Source organism: Tupaia chinensis, unplaced genomic scaffold, assembly GCF_000334495.1.
Source record: "Tupaia chinensis unplaced genomic scaffold, TupChi_1.0 Scaffold144426_1, whole genome shotgun sequence".
NCBI lineage: Eukaryota > Metazoa > Chordata > Mammalia > Scandentia > Tupaiidae > Tupaia > Tupaia belangeri.
In genome coordinates, this window is record NW_006204286.1 from 1030466 (window position 1) to 1047651 (window position 17186).

Below are 17186 nucleotides of genomic sequence, written 5' to 3' on the forward strand. Positions count from 1 at the left end.
TATATATATGAGAAAGTAGAAATGGAAAATTATTGATGATAACATGTATGATTAAGCCACTATGCAGTATATTCTGAATGGGAAATCACAATTTGTATGCTGTGACAATGCTCAGTGAAAGAATGTAAATTAATTAAAACCAAAAAAATTAAAAATTATAAAAAGGAGTATTATATCAGGAAAACTAAAGAAAGACAACGAAAATTAGTGAACAAAAATTAACCCAGAAAATGGGTAATGGAATGACTCAGATGAGTCTGTTATTATTAATAATAATGTTGAATTTTAATGGATTAAGGACTCCAATTAAGTTACAGAGACTGGTTGAATGGATAAAAAAATAAAAGTAGGAACCCTCTATATGCTGATTACAAGAAACACATCTCACTGATAAGGAAATATATAAAATACAAGTGAAGGGCTAGTAAAAGATATTTCAAGCAAATGGAAATGAATAAAAGGCCAGAGTCATAATACTGAAAAAGACTAAGTAGATTTCAAAACAAAAGCTGTAAGAAGAGACAAAGAAGGCCAGAATGTAGTACTAAAAGGGTTAGTTCTCCAACAGAATGAAATATTTACACATCCAACACTGGAGAACCCACATATGTGAAACTGACGATTAGATATAAAGGGAGATAGAGACCGTAGCACAATAATCAGAGATTGCAGCACCCCACTCTCTCCTTTAGGCAGGTCATATAGCCAAAAAAAAAAAAAGATATAAAATCTAAATGATACCATAAATTAGATGGACTTGACAGATATCTATAGAATATTTCTTCCAACAACCACAAAATACACATTTTTCTCACCCCAACATGGAATGCTTTCAAAGATCAACCACATGATAGGGCACAAAACAAGCCTTTACAAATTCAAAGATACAGAAACTACATCCAGCATCTTTTCTGACTGCCTTGGAATCAAACTTGAAGTCAGCTACAAAAAGAACCCTTGAAAACTCAAAACTCATGAAAACTAAGCAATCTACTCCTTAGCGACTTTACAACAACTGAAGAAATTAAGACTGAAATGAAAAGATTCATTGAAACCAATGATAATGAGTACATGAGTGTCATAACCTATGGGAAACAGCAAAAGCAGTCACAAGAGGGAAGCTCATAGCAATTAGTGGCCACAGTAACAAAACAAAAATGTGGCAGATAGACAACTTGATGACCTGTCTCAGGAAACTGGAAACAACAACAACAACACAAAAACTAACAGAAAAAAATAAATAATAAAGGTTCAAGTAGAAATAAATGAAAGAGAAAGAATTATACAGAAAATAAATAAAACCAAGAGCTGGTTCTTTGAGAAGATAAACCAAAGTGATACATTATTTGCTAGACTAATCAAGAAGAACAAAGAAAAGAACCAGATACTTCAAATCAGCAATGAAACAGGCAATAATACAACACATATAACAAAAATTTAAAAAATATCATGAGACAATACTACAAGTGACTATACATCAATAGACAAGAAAACCTAGATGAGATAGACACATTTTTCAGACATAGCTAACTTAGCAGGATTAAATCAAGAAGACAAAGAGCCAGAGTAGACAAACCACATGCAATGAGATTGAATTAGTAATAAATAATCTCTCAACAAAGAAAAGCCCAAGTTCTAATGACTTCACTTCTGTATTATACAAAACCTTTAAAGAAGAACTAAGCCTCAATCTCCTCAAACTATTTCTAAAGATTGAAAAGGAAGGAACCTTTCCAAATTTATTTATAATTTTTTATACTATTTTTCTTTTTTCAGAGAGGTTTTTGCTGTAGGGCGCGTGCACTCGCCAGACAGACAGAGAGAGACAGAGAGATAGAAAGCAAGAAGTCACCCCCCAGGGAGGATGGCCACGCCACAATCCCTTCTCCTCCATTCTCCTCTCGGGATCTTGGGCACGCATGCACACACGCCCAGTGTGAGTTTAAGCCACTGGGTCCGGGACTTGAACCATGGTCAACTACATGGGAGTCCAGCGACATAGCCATTACGCTAACTGCTGGTCCCTCCAAATTTATTATATGAAGTCTCCATCACCCTGATCCCCAAAACAGACAAAAACATAACCAAAAGTAGAAAACAGGTCGATATCCCTGATGAATACAGATTCAAGAATTCTCAGAAAGATACTAGCAAATCATATCCAACAACACATTAAAAGGATTATACACCATAACCATGTAGGCTTTATTCCAGGGATACAAGGTTGGTTCAATATAGGCAAAATTATAAATGTAATACAACACATTAGCAAAGGGAAAGATAAAAACCATATGATCATATAAATCAATGCAGAAAAAAGCCTTTGACAAAATCCAACATCCCTTCATGATTAAGACTGAGTAAAATTGGCCTAGAAGGGACATTCCTCAATACAATACAAATGATATATGACAAACCCATAGCTAACTTCACACTTGAACACAACAAGGCTGCCTACTTTCCCCACTTTTTTCAACATAGTACTGGAAATCTTAGACAATGCAGTCAGAAAATAGAGTTAGATAAAAGGCATTCAGATAGGAAAAGAAGAAGTGAAATTATCTATACTAGTAGATGATATGATTATATACATAGAAAATCCAAAAGAATCCACAAAACATATGGAAGTATAAACAAATAAAGTGGCTGAATACCAAACTGTCATTAAAAAAAAATAAACAACTATAGCATCTTTATATGCCAATAATGAACAAATTGAAGTAGAATTGGTAAAAGCAATCTGATTTACAATAGCTACAAAAAATTATATATCTAGGAATAAACCTAACCAAAGAAGTGAAAGACCTCAACAAGGAAAACTATGAAAAACTTTAAACAGAAATTGAGAATGATACAAAAAGTGGAAAAACATATCATGTTCCTGGATTGGAAGAATAAATATAATCAAAACATCAATCCTAACCAAATAAATCTACAAGGTTAATGCAATTTTGATCAAATTACTAGAGCTATTTCTCACAGAAATAGAAAAAAAATCATAAAATTTGTCTAGAATCGAAACCCAGCAGGTGACACAGTGATTAAGGTTCTGGACTCCCATGTGATCGACTGTGGTTGAAATCCTGGACACAGTGGCTTAAAACTCATGCCAGTTGTATGTATGTACATTCTCAAAATCTTGAGAGGAGAATGGAGAAGTGATTGCAGCATGGCAATCCCACCTGTGAGGGTGATTTCTCATGTTCTATCTCTCTGGTGAACACATGCACCCTATAGCAAAAATCTCTCAAAAATTTTTGTCTGGAATTATAAAAGGCTGCATATTGCCCAAGCAAAACAAATAAAGTAGGAGACATCTCACTTCCTTATCTCAAAATATATTATAAAAAGTATGATAATCAAAACAGAATTGTATTGGCACAAAAATAGGTAGGTAGAAAATGGAACAGAATTGAGAACCCAGAAATAAACCCCAAAGCATACAATCAACTGTTATTTGACAAAGGTTTCAAGACAATGCAGTTGAGAAGAATCTTCTCAGCAAATGTTTTTGGACTGGCTGGATATCTATCTGCAGAAAAATGTATCTGGACCTCTCTCTCTTGCCTTTAATAAAAATCAACTCAAAATTGATCAGTGGAACATAACACCTCAAGCTATAAAACCACTGTTGAAAATACAAGGAAAAGTCTTGGAGACATTGGAGTAGATAAATACTTCTTAAAGAATATCCCCAAAACACAGGCACTAATCTCCAAAATAGATAAGTGGGGCGACCAGCAGTTAGCGTAATGGCTATATTGCTGGACTCCCATGTAGTCGACCACGGTTCGAGTCCTAGACCCGTTGGCTTAAACTCACGCCGGGTGCATGTGCGTGCGTGCCCAAGATCCTGAGAGGAGAATGGAGGAGGAGGGCTTGCGGCGTGGCCATCCCCTCCCGCCCCGGGGGGTGATTTCTTGCTTTCTATCTCTCTGTCTCTCTCTGTCTCTCTGGCAAGTGCACACGCCCTATAGCAAAAACCTCTCCCAAAGGAAGAAAGAAAAAAAATAGATAAGTGGGACTACATTAGGCTAAAAAACTTCCACACAGCAAAAGAAACATTAGAGTGAGGTGACAACCCTCAGAGTAGTAGAATATAATATCAAACTATGCTTCAGATAATGGACTGATAACCAGAATATACAAGGAACTTAAGCTACTTACCCACGAAATAATAATAATAAATCTGATTAAATGATGAACAAATGAACCAAACACACAACTCTCTAAGGAAGACATAAGAATAGCCAAAAAGTATATGAAAACATGCTCAGCATCTCCTATCATAAGCTAAATGCAAATCAAAACAACAGTGAGACACAACGTAGCCCCAGTCTGAATGGCTAAGATTAAAAAAATTAAAGAATGATAAGTACTAGCAAGACTGCAGTGAAAAGGGAACCCTCCTACACTGTAGGTGAACATATACATGATTATAACCATGGTGGAGATCAATATATAGATTCCTCAGAAGCCTACAAGTAAAACTACCCTGTGACCCAGTAATTCCACCCATAGGTATCTACCTAGAGGAGAGGAAATCTTCTGTTGGAAAAACTCTTGCAAATCTGTTTATTGCAGCATTATTTATAATTGCTAAGACATGGAATCAACCTGAAAGTCCACGAACAGAAGAGTTCATTGAAAAAAATGTGGCATATATACTCTATGGAATATTACTTAGCTATAAAAAAATGAGACCCTGACTTTTGACACAAAGTGGACAAATGATGAAGATTTAATGTTAAGTGAAAGAAGCCAGGCTATGAAAGACAGGCATTGTAATTTCCTCCTGAATATATATCAAATGTCTGTGCTTTATAGCAGAAACAGATATTGGAAAGTCTAATACGAGGGAGAGCAACTGTATATGCTAGAGATTGTATGGGGGCAATGATAGGGGGTAGGTAATAGGGAGTCAGAGGAAGGGGATCGAAGAGAAAACAAACAACACAGTTAATAGACATGGAAATGAAAAGTTATGTGCTGATGATAGTGTACATGGAAATGTCTTTGACTTGACTAACATGCACTATATTCACACTGAGAAAAACCATGATGTACACTGTAAATATTTTAAAAGTCAGTGGGGAGAGCGGAAGCTGTAGTAAAGAATTTAAAAGTAATGACAGGTAACAACAAAAATATCTGAAAGAATATCCCTACATGATATATTATTGAATAGTAGTAATGGTGACTCATATGAGAAGCTCAATATAATTGATCTTTTAAAATTCTGTTTCAGTAACTAATACTGATTAAGTGTAATCATATTCCCCAGAATAGGATATGAAAAGAACTGTATTCACAAACCTATTTTAGCTCTAGCTCTATTGAAGCCATTGGAACATTGATTGTAACGTTTAAAGGGACTTTAGGAGATCCAAGCTGTTCATGACTAAGCCTATATAATATGAAGCCTAACTAAGGAAACTGACTTGTCAAGGTTACCATAACTAGTTTTGACAGAATCAAGTAAATATTCATCGCTAATCTAGTGCTCTTTCATCATTTTATCTTCATCTTCTAAGCCTCTCTCCAAGGGAGTAAAGAATATTTGTGACTTTTTTTTATTGTTCATGATATTTCCATTTTAATAATAATAATAGTAATAATGGTAATAATGACTAATGGAAAAAAAATAAGAGAAATAGTTTGAGGAGAATTGGAGTTAGTTTTTAAAAGTTTTGTAGAATTTGGAAGTGGAGCCTAGGGTCATGGATATTTCTTTTTTGGGAGACTGTTTTCTACTGATTCATTCTCATTACTTGTTTTTGATCTATTCAGGCTTTCTGTGTCTTCCTTGTTCAATTTTGTTAAGTTATATGTGTCCAGAAATTTGTCCATCTTATTTATGTTTACTTGTTTGTTGATGTATAATCACTTGTATTCTCTCATGATCTTTTTTTGTTTCTGTTGTAGTATTGCCTATTTCATTGCTGATTTATCTGGTTTCTTTCTATTCTTCTTGTTTAGTCTAGATAATGATGTATCAATTTTATTTATCTTCTCAAAGATCCAGTTTTGTGTTTCATTTATTTTCTGTATAATTATTTTATTCTCAATTTCATTTTTTTTTCTACTCAAGTATTTACTATTTCTTTCTTTCTGGTATTTTTGGAGTTTATTTCATTGTTGTGTTTTCATTTCTGGGACATGTGTCATTAAGTTGCATTAAGTTGTTTGTTTGCCACCTTTCTATTTTGTTCTTGTGGGCACTAATTGCTCTGAAGTTCCCTCTTATGGCTGCTTTTGGAGTGTCACGTAGGTTTTTTTTTTTTTTTTGGAGAGATTTTCACTGTAGGGCGCGTGCGCTCGCCAGACAGACAGAGAGAGACATAGAGACAGAAAGCGAGAAATCACCCCCCAGAGGGGATGGTCACGCTGCAATCCCTTCTCCTCCATTCTCCTCTCGGGATCTTGGGCACGCACGCACACGCGACCGGCGTGAGTTTTAAGCCACCGGGTCCGGGATGCGAACCGCGGTCGACTATGTGGGAGTCCAGCGACATAGCCATTACGCTAACTGCTGGTTCCCTGTCACGTAGGTTTTGAACCCTTTTGTGCTTGTTATTGTTGGTTTCAATGAATCTTTTGATTTCAGTCTTAATTTCTTCACTGGGTTTGAACTCATTTAGGAGGAAGTTGTTTAATTTTCATGTGCTTTTGTATTTTCAAGGGTTATTTCTGTAGCTGATTTCAAGTTTGATTCCATAGTGGTCAGCGAAGATGCTGGATATAGTTTCTATATCTTTCAAGTCCATTTTTTTTTTCTGTCTAGGTGACCTGTCCAGAGGAGAGACTGGAGTGTTGGATCCTTAACGATAATTGTGTTGCAGTCTACTTCTTTTATATCTAACAGTCTCTCTTTCACATATGTGGGTGCTCCAGTGTTGGGTGTGTCAATATTTCATTCTGGGGACCAGAAGTTAGCGTAATGGCTATGTCGCTGGACTCCCACGTAGTCGACCGTTTGTGTCCCGGACCTGGTGGCTTAAACTCACGCCAGGCGTGTGTGCATGTGTGCCCAAGATCCCGAGAGGAGAATGGAGGAGAAGGGATTGCGGCATGGCCATCCCTCCTGGGGGGTGATTTCTCGCTTTCTGTCTCTCTGTCTCTGTCTGTCTGGTGAGCGCACGCACCCTATAGCAAAAACCTCTTCAAAAATATATATATTTCATTCTGTTTGTAAACTAGCCTGTTTAATACTATATAGTGTCCTTCTTTGTCTCTTACAGTTTTCATCTTGAAGTCTATTTTGTCTGCTATCAGTAACATGACTCCAGCCTTTCATTGATTTCTATTTGCTTGGAATATCTTTTTTCAGCCCTTCACTTGCAATCTATGTATTTCTTTATTGGTGAGGTGTGTTATACATAAGCAGCAAGTAGAAGTCTCCTGTTTTTTATCCATTGAGTCAGCCTGTGTCCTTTACCTGGAGAACTGACTCCATTAACATTCAATGTTATTATCAGTATTTGAAGACTACTTATCTTTGAAAATTTGTTTTAGCCATTTTCTTTTTTTCTTTAATCTCTGTTTGTCTCTCTTCAGTTTTTCTGATCTAGTTCTACTTTAAGTGCTGGTATAGTTGTGTTAGTGAATTTTTTTAGTTTTGTTTATCTGAAAATGATTTTATTTGTTCTTCCCATTTGAAGGCTAATCTTGCCAGATATAGTATTCTTGATTGAAATTGTTTTTCTTTAATGTTTTAAATATGTCTTCCCATTGCTTCCTTTGCTGCATTGTTTCAGTTGAGAGGTTTGTTGTTATGCTACTAGATAACCTTTATAAGTAACTTTATTATCCTCCTTTGCCATTTTTAGAATTTTGTCTTTTTCTTTGATTTTTACCAATCTGGCTATGATGTGCTGGGTTGAGGATTATTTTATGTTGATTCTGTTAGAAGTGCTATTTATTTCTTTGGTCTGGATTTCACCCCCTTTCTCTAAATTTGGAAATTATTCAAATAGTATTTCATGGAAGAGTTTTTCTGTGCCTTTACCAGCTTCTTCATCTTCTGTAATACCCATTATAAGGATATTTGGGCATTCGATGGTGTCTAAAATTTTACATATCCTAGCTTTTTATTTTTCATTTTTTAAGGTGGTTTAGTCTATGTTGGAGACTTTGTCATCAAAGTCAGATTTTTTTCTTCTGTATTGTCCAATCTGCTGTTAATGTTTTTGAGGGTGATTTTAATTTTTCAGAAATTCTGTTTGATTCTTTTTGAGGTGTCTAACTATGAAATTATTTTTTTATGTTCTGAAATTATTTTCTTATTTTTTGCAACTCACTGTTCATTCTGTCTTGCATCTCATTGAGTTTTGTCACAATGAATGCTCAGAATTCTTTTTCTGACATTTCTGTGAGTTCTTTGCATTGTTTATTGTTGGTGAAGGGTTATTGTGTGTTTTTTTAGGGGAGAGTTATTTCCTTGTTTTCTCAGGTCTCTTCTGTCTCTGTGCTGGTTTTTGGTCATCTGATGTTTTATTCACTTCTTCCTGTTTGTTTGGGTAAATTTTGTAATATTGGAGGATGGAATATACCCCTTAGATATCAGGTGTGTTTCTGTTAGAGGGCTGTTTATTTCAGAGAAGGTGAAGTTTATATAGGTAGCTTTAGCTGTTTGGCTTCTTGACCAACCTTTCACCTCCTGGTGAGCTGAGGATGAACTAGAAAGATATGACTTAGTGAAGAGGCTCATATTGCAGGCTGTGTATAGTGCAGCAAGTAGAATGAAGGGCCCTAGATTCCAAAGGCTAACCTGGGGGGTTGGACTCTACTCTCAACAAGAGGCTTGCTGAGATCCAAACTCAAGTCTTCTGGTGGGTGAGGTGGGATTAGGAAGCAGGTGGTATGGTGTGTCCAGAAGGCTCCAGGTTCTAAAAGCAAACATGTGGGATTGCTGTTCATTCTTTTTACTGTTGAATAATATATCATTGTATAAATATATCAAAATTTACCCAATCATTATAGCATTGATGGACTTTTTGGGTTGTTTTTTGTTTGGGGCCATTATAAGTGGTGCTTTTATGAGCATTCATGTGTATGTCTCTGTGTCTTTTGGTGGACATATGCCTTTGTTTCTTTTGAATATAGCATTGATGTATTGTGGGCTTAGTCTTATTTTAAGCTTTAGTAGATGCTGCCAAATAGCTTTATACTTTATACTTCCACCAGCAGGCAGACTGCAAACTCCAGTTTCTCCACATTATCATTAACATTTTGCGATAACCCTACTTTTTATTTTTCTTTCTTTTTAAGAGAAATTTTTGCTACAAGGTGCTTGTGCTTGCCGGAAAGACAGAGAGAGACAGAGACACAGAAAGGGAGAAATTCCCCCAAGGGTGGATGGCCATGCCACAATCTCTTCCCCATTCTCCTCTTGGGATTTTGGGCACACATGGACATGCACCCAGTGTGAATTTTAAGCTGGTGGGTCCAGAACTCGAACCACGGTTGACTATGTGGGAGTTCAGCAATGTAACCATTATGCCATCTGTTGGTCCCAATAACCCATCTTTTTCATGTTAGTGTTACTCTCCTAGGTGAGCAATAAAGTCTGTTAAAATTATTACAAGAAAAAATGTATCTGCATAGGGACTTTTAAACACAAAAAACTTAGTTCAGTAAACATCTGTAAATGAAAGCCTAATATTGATTATAGATTCCCTTGAATGAAAATAAGCAGTGTCCTGTTCAGTGTCACCATTGCCTCATAGTTATGTTGTTTATTGAATTTTAATATTTGTATTTCACCAATTACAACCCAAAGCAAAAAGCCTCCAAAACTGATTCCATTTAAACTGATACTGGAAATCAGCCCTGTAAGCTTATATGAGTACTGGAACTGAAATCTTTGATAGTCTTGATGATTAACTTGGTTAAATCAATTCAGATGATAAATATTCATTCTTCACACCAGACAATTTTGTAGTTTTGGTGAGATTAATAAGCTTTGTTGGGAAAAGTAAACTATCCTCAAACGTAAGTTCAATGGGATAAAGGTATTTTACAATAGAATGTAATAAAAAATCGTACTCATCACCCTGGCTGCTGTAAAAAGATGTACAAGGATTATATGTAAATCAGAAATTACAAGAAAAAAGAGCATTGGTTTAACCAATGTTAGTTTATTTCATTTCTACACTGAATTTGAACAAGAAACAAATGTCTTCCTATTGTATAATCAACCTCTGAGAGATTTTTGCTATAATGTTCATGTGCCCGCTAGAGAGACAGAGAGACACAAAGCAAGAAATCACCCCCTAGGAGGTATGACCCAGCCTCAATTTCTTCTCCTCTATTCTCCTCGCAGGATTTTGGGCACACACACTCACATATCTGGTGTGAGTTTCAAGCTACTGGGTCTGAGACTTGAACCACAGTCAGCCATGTGGGAGTCCAGTGACATAAATATTATGCCATCAGTTGGCCCCTCAACATATATTTTTTTAACCAAGGAGCTTTCATGGTTTATTTTTGTACTTTGATTTGTGTACTTTGCTACCTTAAAAATATTTTTTTCAAATAAGAATGGAAAATTACTACTAACACTACTGGAAAAACTAAAACAAACAAACAAAAATCTTGGAAAGATACAGTTATAGCTAATTTATGTGTGGAACAAAGAAAGATATTTAATTAGGTTGAGGTGGCAAAAGGAAGAATGGCAGTGTAAAATTTTTAGTCCTATGTTGGATGGGCCAGTTGCTGTATTATACTATGTAAGTCACTAAACTTTGGTCTTAGCTTCCTCATCTGTAAAATGAGGAGAAATATTCAATGCTATCACTTTATATATTCACCATAAACATTAAAATGTTTTACAAATTTATAATACTCTGTCATGGTAGTAAGCTATTAGTAGGATTTTATAAATCTATGATGGAAATTTTGTCACCTGAAGTTATAGAAAGGGAGAAAAACTTGGTTCTCAATGAATACACATTATATATTAAATAAGTGATAAAGTAAATATAAAATAGAAATATACATTTATCACCTTCTATTATATGTAGATTATAAAATATTAATTATTTAATAAGATTTTGCATTATTAAGTTATAGTCTGATAGGGACCAGCAGTTAGTGTAACGGCTATGTCACTGTACTCCCACGTAGTCGACTGCGGTTCGAGTCCCAGACCCAGTGGTTTAAACTCATGCCGGGCTCTTGTGCGTGCGTGCCCAAGATCCCAAGAGGAGAATGGAGGAGAAGGGATTACCCTGTGGCCATCCCCCCTGGGGGGTGATTTCTCACTTTCTATCTCTCTGTCTCTCTCTGTCTTTCTGGAGAGCGCATGCGCCCTATAGCAAAAACCTCTTTTAAAAAAAATAAAAACATATAGCCTGATAAATGATTAAAGGCAAGACTATTAGAACAAAATTAAAATTGTTATAGAAAATAATATAGGATATAATATTATAAAACCAATAAAGCAAAGATTCTGTTATATCTGTCTTACTTTGAGGAAACACTAGGGAAAAAGACACTCTGCCACTCATTCTTACTATCTATGGCAAAGGAATTAAAAGTGAATGTGAATGTTTAAGTTTATTGAAGAAGAGATAATTAAAATGTTGTCAACGGGGTCATTTAATGTGCACTGACTGGAAATATGTGAGAACTGAGAGTCTACATTTTTCTTGTAGTAGGACAGATATCAATACATGCCTGTTACTTAAAGTTTCCTTTGCTCAATTAGAGTATTGCTTCGTTCTTGGCTAATAAGTCCATATGTTATCTGGATGTACATAAAGTTAATTAGAGTTATAAAAAATTTATAATGGTATATATTTTATGTCACTTAGTACTATTTCAAAGTGTTTTTTGAATATTTTCTCATTTTCTTCTCTTGAAATCATTAGAAATTCTACAATTGATTTCTGATTCTATATACTCTTACTATGAACTGCTTTTATAGGTAACCACAAAGTTCCAAGTGCAGACATATTAGAATAGATCATTCTAAATGACATTTATTTGTTTTTTAAGTTAATGGTGCTGAGAAAATTCTTCAAAATAATAATGCAACAAATCCACAGTAATTCAACACCAAATAAAGTGCTTATAATATTGATCTTTCTGAGTTCTTAGGTATGCATTTAAAGGTAAATGAAGCATTAACACCTGAGACTACAGCATTGATCACTACATTGTCATTGTAAAAGCCTCCCTGCTGTCAGTTTACTTCTAAGATAAAATAAAGTTGGACCACCTTTAGATCAAGGGATTAATTTACTGGAGCTGCATTGTGAGGTTTCCAGTTAGTTTCAACAAGCAAAATTCCCTGTAGGAATCTTGACCTCTAACTTTTATAGAAATCGTAGGCATTAAATGCTTACTTAAATTGTCTTTCTGTAATACAGTATGTCCACATCTTCTCTGAGTATTAACAATATATATTATTGGGACCAGCAGTTAGTGTAATGGCTATGTCGCTGGACTCCCATGTAGTTGAACGCGGTTCGAGTTCCAGACCCGGCGGCTTAAACTCACACAGGGCATATATATATACACACACACACACACACATATATTATTAAAAGGATTTATGTACAACATAGTTGTTCATTAAAAATACACACATACATATGTGACCAGTAGATGTCATGGAGGTTAAGGTGCTGGATCCTACATGGCCAGCTTCACAGTTCTAATCCTGGACCTGATGGCTTGAGGATCTATGCATGCTACTCATAATCCCAAGAGAATAGAGGAGGAGAAGGGATTATGGTGTGGCCATTGATGGGGGGTGATTTCTCACTTTTTCTTTCTTTCTCTCTGGTGAGTGTAAACACCCTACAGGAAAAAGTTAAAAAGAAAAGAAAAGAAAAGAAAAAAGACACTAAATGAAGCTTAAAAAAAATTTGTCCTCCTGGTCCCATGAAATATTAAAGACATAGAAGATTGAGCTGGCAGGTGGCATGGTGGTTAAGGCTGTGGACTCTCATATGGCTGAACACAGTTCAAGTCCCAAACCTGGTAGCTTGCTTTTTCACTTTCCCTCTATCTCTCTCTCTCTGGTGAGCATGTGACCTATAGCAAATTAATAACAATAATAATAATAAGATTAAATTATTTAAAAAAGAAAGTATCAAAGACATAAAAACAGCAAATTTCACCTCAGTTTCATTAAAGGAAGAAATATTTTAGTCTGTTTGGAATTGTCTCTGTCATTAATTGATATTCTTATCATCTTTTAAAATATTGCTTTCTAAATTCCTTCCTGTTATCTTACTATTGTTCAAATGATCAAAGTTTGTTCTCTTTTGGGACCAGCAGTTAGTGTAATGGGCTATGTTGCTGGACTCCCATGTACTCGATGGCTGTTCGAGTCCCGGACCTGGTGATTTAAACTCACTCCGGGTGCGTGTGCGTGCGTGCCTAGGATCCCGAGAAGAGAATGGAGGAGAAGGGATTGTGGCATTGCCTTGCCCCCTGGGGGGTGATTTTTCGTTTGCTCTGTCTCTCTCTGTCTTCTTGGCGAGCACACGCGCCCTATAGCAAAAACCTCTCCAAAAAAAAAAAAAGTTTGTTCCCTTTTGGTATGTCGATGTTCATATCCAAAGATTTCTTAAAAACCTTAAACAAGAATAGAGAGATATAAATTAAAAAATTAGATAGCCCTGGCATATAGAGTTCTAAACCATTTTTGACAGAATAGATAAATAGTAGATTTTTATGGCTTCAGTTTAGAAATTCTCAATGAACTTAGTATAAATATGTGACTACTATACAAATGTACTACTCATACTACAAGAAAAAATTTTTTGACTTAACTATTTGCATTTGTCCTTAGTTTAAGAACTAGATGGGTTTTTGAAAACCAGGAAGCTGTAGGATGCAGGGGGAAGATAAAGAAAGGCTAAATCTGTAAATGCCGCGTAAACCACTCAGAGATCTGTGGTTATTCTTCATGTTTACTGTGTTAGGGAGAGATACCAAAAAGGGAATGAAACAGATATTTACAGATTATGTTTGTTATCTGTGTTTTTGACATTGTAGCCGATTTGCTCCCATATTTATCGAAAAAATCTATTAAATCCTCACAACTATCTTGCAAGATTTAGTGGATTTTTAAAATGATACCTTTGAATATTATAAATCAAGAAACATTAAGTTATAAAGAATCAACTGCAAAAACAATTCTCAATTATAAAGGGGACATCAAAACTCTTATTCAATGATTAGCTTTAATAAAAATTATTATATATTTAATATTTTATCTACACTTCAGAATATAGAGAAATTGAAGTTTACGATAGTTAGCTAACCTGTGTTATGTTTAAATGAATTTAATCATTTATTGTAAATCATCATACAAAAATTGTGTATCAGTGTCACTTTTTTATCCTTCTATCCATTTCAGAATAAGGCAATATAATTGTAGGAATTGTTTCCAGCTGCATAAACACTGGCTACTATTTTTCTGTCTCTTCTTTCTCTTATTTATTACCTTTGTAGGAACTCCGGATTCTCATGTGATGCTCTCTCCCTCTCTTTTGTATTTGTGCTGAAGTTTTTTTTTTTCTTTTTTCTTTTTTTTTGTAGTTAAATGACTTATTTCAGTAACTACATGATTTACCAAATTAAAAAATAATATTTAAGAATAAAATTTAGCTCTAGCAATGAGGCTTTTAATGAAGAATCTATTTCTGTGACTTCCCAATAGTAATTTAACCATCCCTTAATTTAGTGTTTCTGCAGTACTTGAAAATGAAGCTGCTTTATTTACTTTTCATTGTGTTTCATACGAATGGAAGAAGTACTCATAAAAAAAGAAAAGGAGAGAAAGCAAGTACGCCCTAAGATATTCTGCCATGCATGTGGCATGCCATTCAAATACATATGCGAGGGATACAATTTGTAAAACAAAAATTGTGAAAATATATTTTCACAGTTTGCTTAAAGAAGAACCTGCAAAGAAGTTTTTCTGAGATAAAGATGAAAAATGCACATAGGGGCAGGTGGTGCCATTAGCCCTGCTGTTGGGACTGACAGATCAGTACCGAAGTGGCATCAGGGCAGGGAGGTATCAGCTTCAGTAATGGAGAGATGTCTAGGGGAAAGATTGCTCTATCACATTGATGGGTTCCTAGTATGTTATAAATCGAAGATTGTTCTTTCCTGCCACTGAGATGAGCAGCTCTTTCTCCTCTCCAGAATGAAATGTCGGACAGAGACAAGGAACAGATGAAAACAAAAAAGTAGGAAAAAGTTTTAGCTCTTCAACATAAATCTCCAGAAGGAACAGACAGTATAGTGCCAATCTCCAGCTTAAACACGAGGTAAAAAAAAAAAAATGCCCCCTTTTAGCAATTTCTTCTCATTCTAGCATACAGACTAGGTAAATTATGATAACAGTCCTCTACTTGATATAAATTGGTTATTAGTTTTTTGTTTTGTTTTGTTTGTTTTGTTTTGTTTTGTTTTTGTAAATGGAACTGAAAAGATTTAAATGTATTCATGCTTTGTTTTGGAAAATCGCTATCTTTGTATTAAAAATGGCATCATGTTCAGTTAGAAGGCAGAGTGTGTAGTAAAACCTGTATGTATTGATTTTTAGCCAAGCAACTCTTCATAAGCAGCCGGTTGATTTTAGGCAAGATACTTACCCTCTTTGAATGTAGGTCTCCTGATCAGTAAGCTGGGAATAATAATACTGATCTCCTCATTGAGATGATAACGCAAAAAGAACCCCCAGTGCTTTCCATATAACAAGTACTTGAAAAATATTAGTCTGTTTTCCTTCCCACCAGTCTATATTAACATATGTAGTCAACATTTGTTCTTTACTAGAAATAATTAAATGGGAACAGAAATAACATTTGTCTTGATAGTTTTTTAAAAAATCTTTTACTACATTGAGGTAATATTATCAAGTTCTATATAAATCACTCAAGTTATCAAAACTGATTGCATTTTGAGAAACGGACAATATTTTTTAATAACAATGGAAGGAAATGTTTATTTTAAAAATTCCAACAAAATATCTAGGGTAAATTTAAATATGGGGAGTGTTCCAATTTTATCATCATAATTTTAGTCACAAGTCAATTGAGTAACTTGCCTAAAACTCCACAGTGAGATTATTAGCAGTGGCAAAAATGAATAGCAGTTCATTATTCTTTCCATCTAATACTCCAAATTTTGATTCATATAATTTGTCACTGGGCAAGCTAAATTTGCATAAGGATTTTTGTAAAAAAGAGAGTATAGCAGAAAACAAAACTAGTGGAAAAAAGTGTTTAATATAGACTGAGGTACCTCTTTTAGGGAAACATACATAATATAAGTGAAGTTACTAATTGATCTATATACTGATTAAACATCATAAAAGGCCAAATTCGAACTTGTGGAAGAGTGGTATGGTGTTCCTTTACCTACTTTATTTTGACCAAAATAACAGAGTGTGGAAGATAGAAATAATGCTGATCTCCAAGATGAAAATTATAGTAAAAGTCAAGAAAATAAGGGTCTCACAAAATGATGCATGAAATTAAGGCATCAGTTCTCAAAGTATGGTGTAAGATACCTCTGGATGCACCCAAGATGTTTTTAGAGGGTCTATGGATCCCTGCTTTTTCCAGCTACATATACATGTTTGAGGCTGGGTAGTCTTAGTATACTTCAACCAAAACAATATAATGTATTAACTTGAATGCAGAAGCATATATGAGAATTCAGCTCTTTTTTTGGATCTACCAAATAATGCAAAACAATGCCATTCTTTTCAATCTTTCTTTCCTCCTTTGTTTTGGAAAATTGTTACCTTTCTGTTAAAAAAAATTGGGGGGGGAGTTAATAGATGTGTTTTTAAAATTTTTTTTAAAAATATGGTCTTGCTATGTGATGTTTCTCCTGCCTCAGCTTCCCAAGTAACTGGGACTATAGGTGTATGCCACTACACCTGGTCTTTCAGACAGAGTCTTGTTGTGTTGCCCCTGCTGGTCACAAGCAAAGGGTCCTCTTGCCTCATCCTCCTGAGTAGGTGGGACTATAGGTGCATGCCACTATAGCTGACTCTTAGGGTGGCCTGGGAATCAATCCTTGGTCTCCCATGTGTCTTTGGCCTGCTGAGTAGCAGTGAATAGCATACAACCACAGTTCAGTCAATTTTTTTAAAAAATGTTTTTTTTTCTTTCTTTTATGAGTGAGAAAGATAAAGGGAAAGA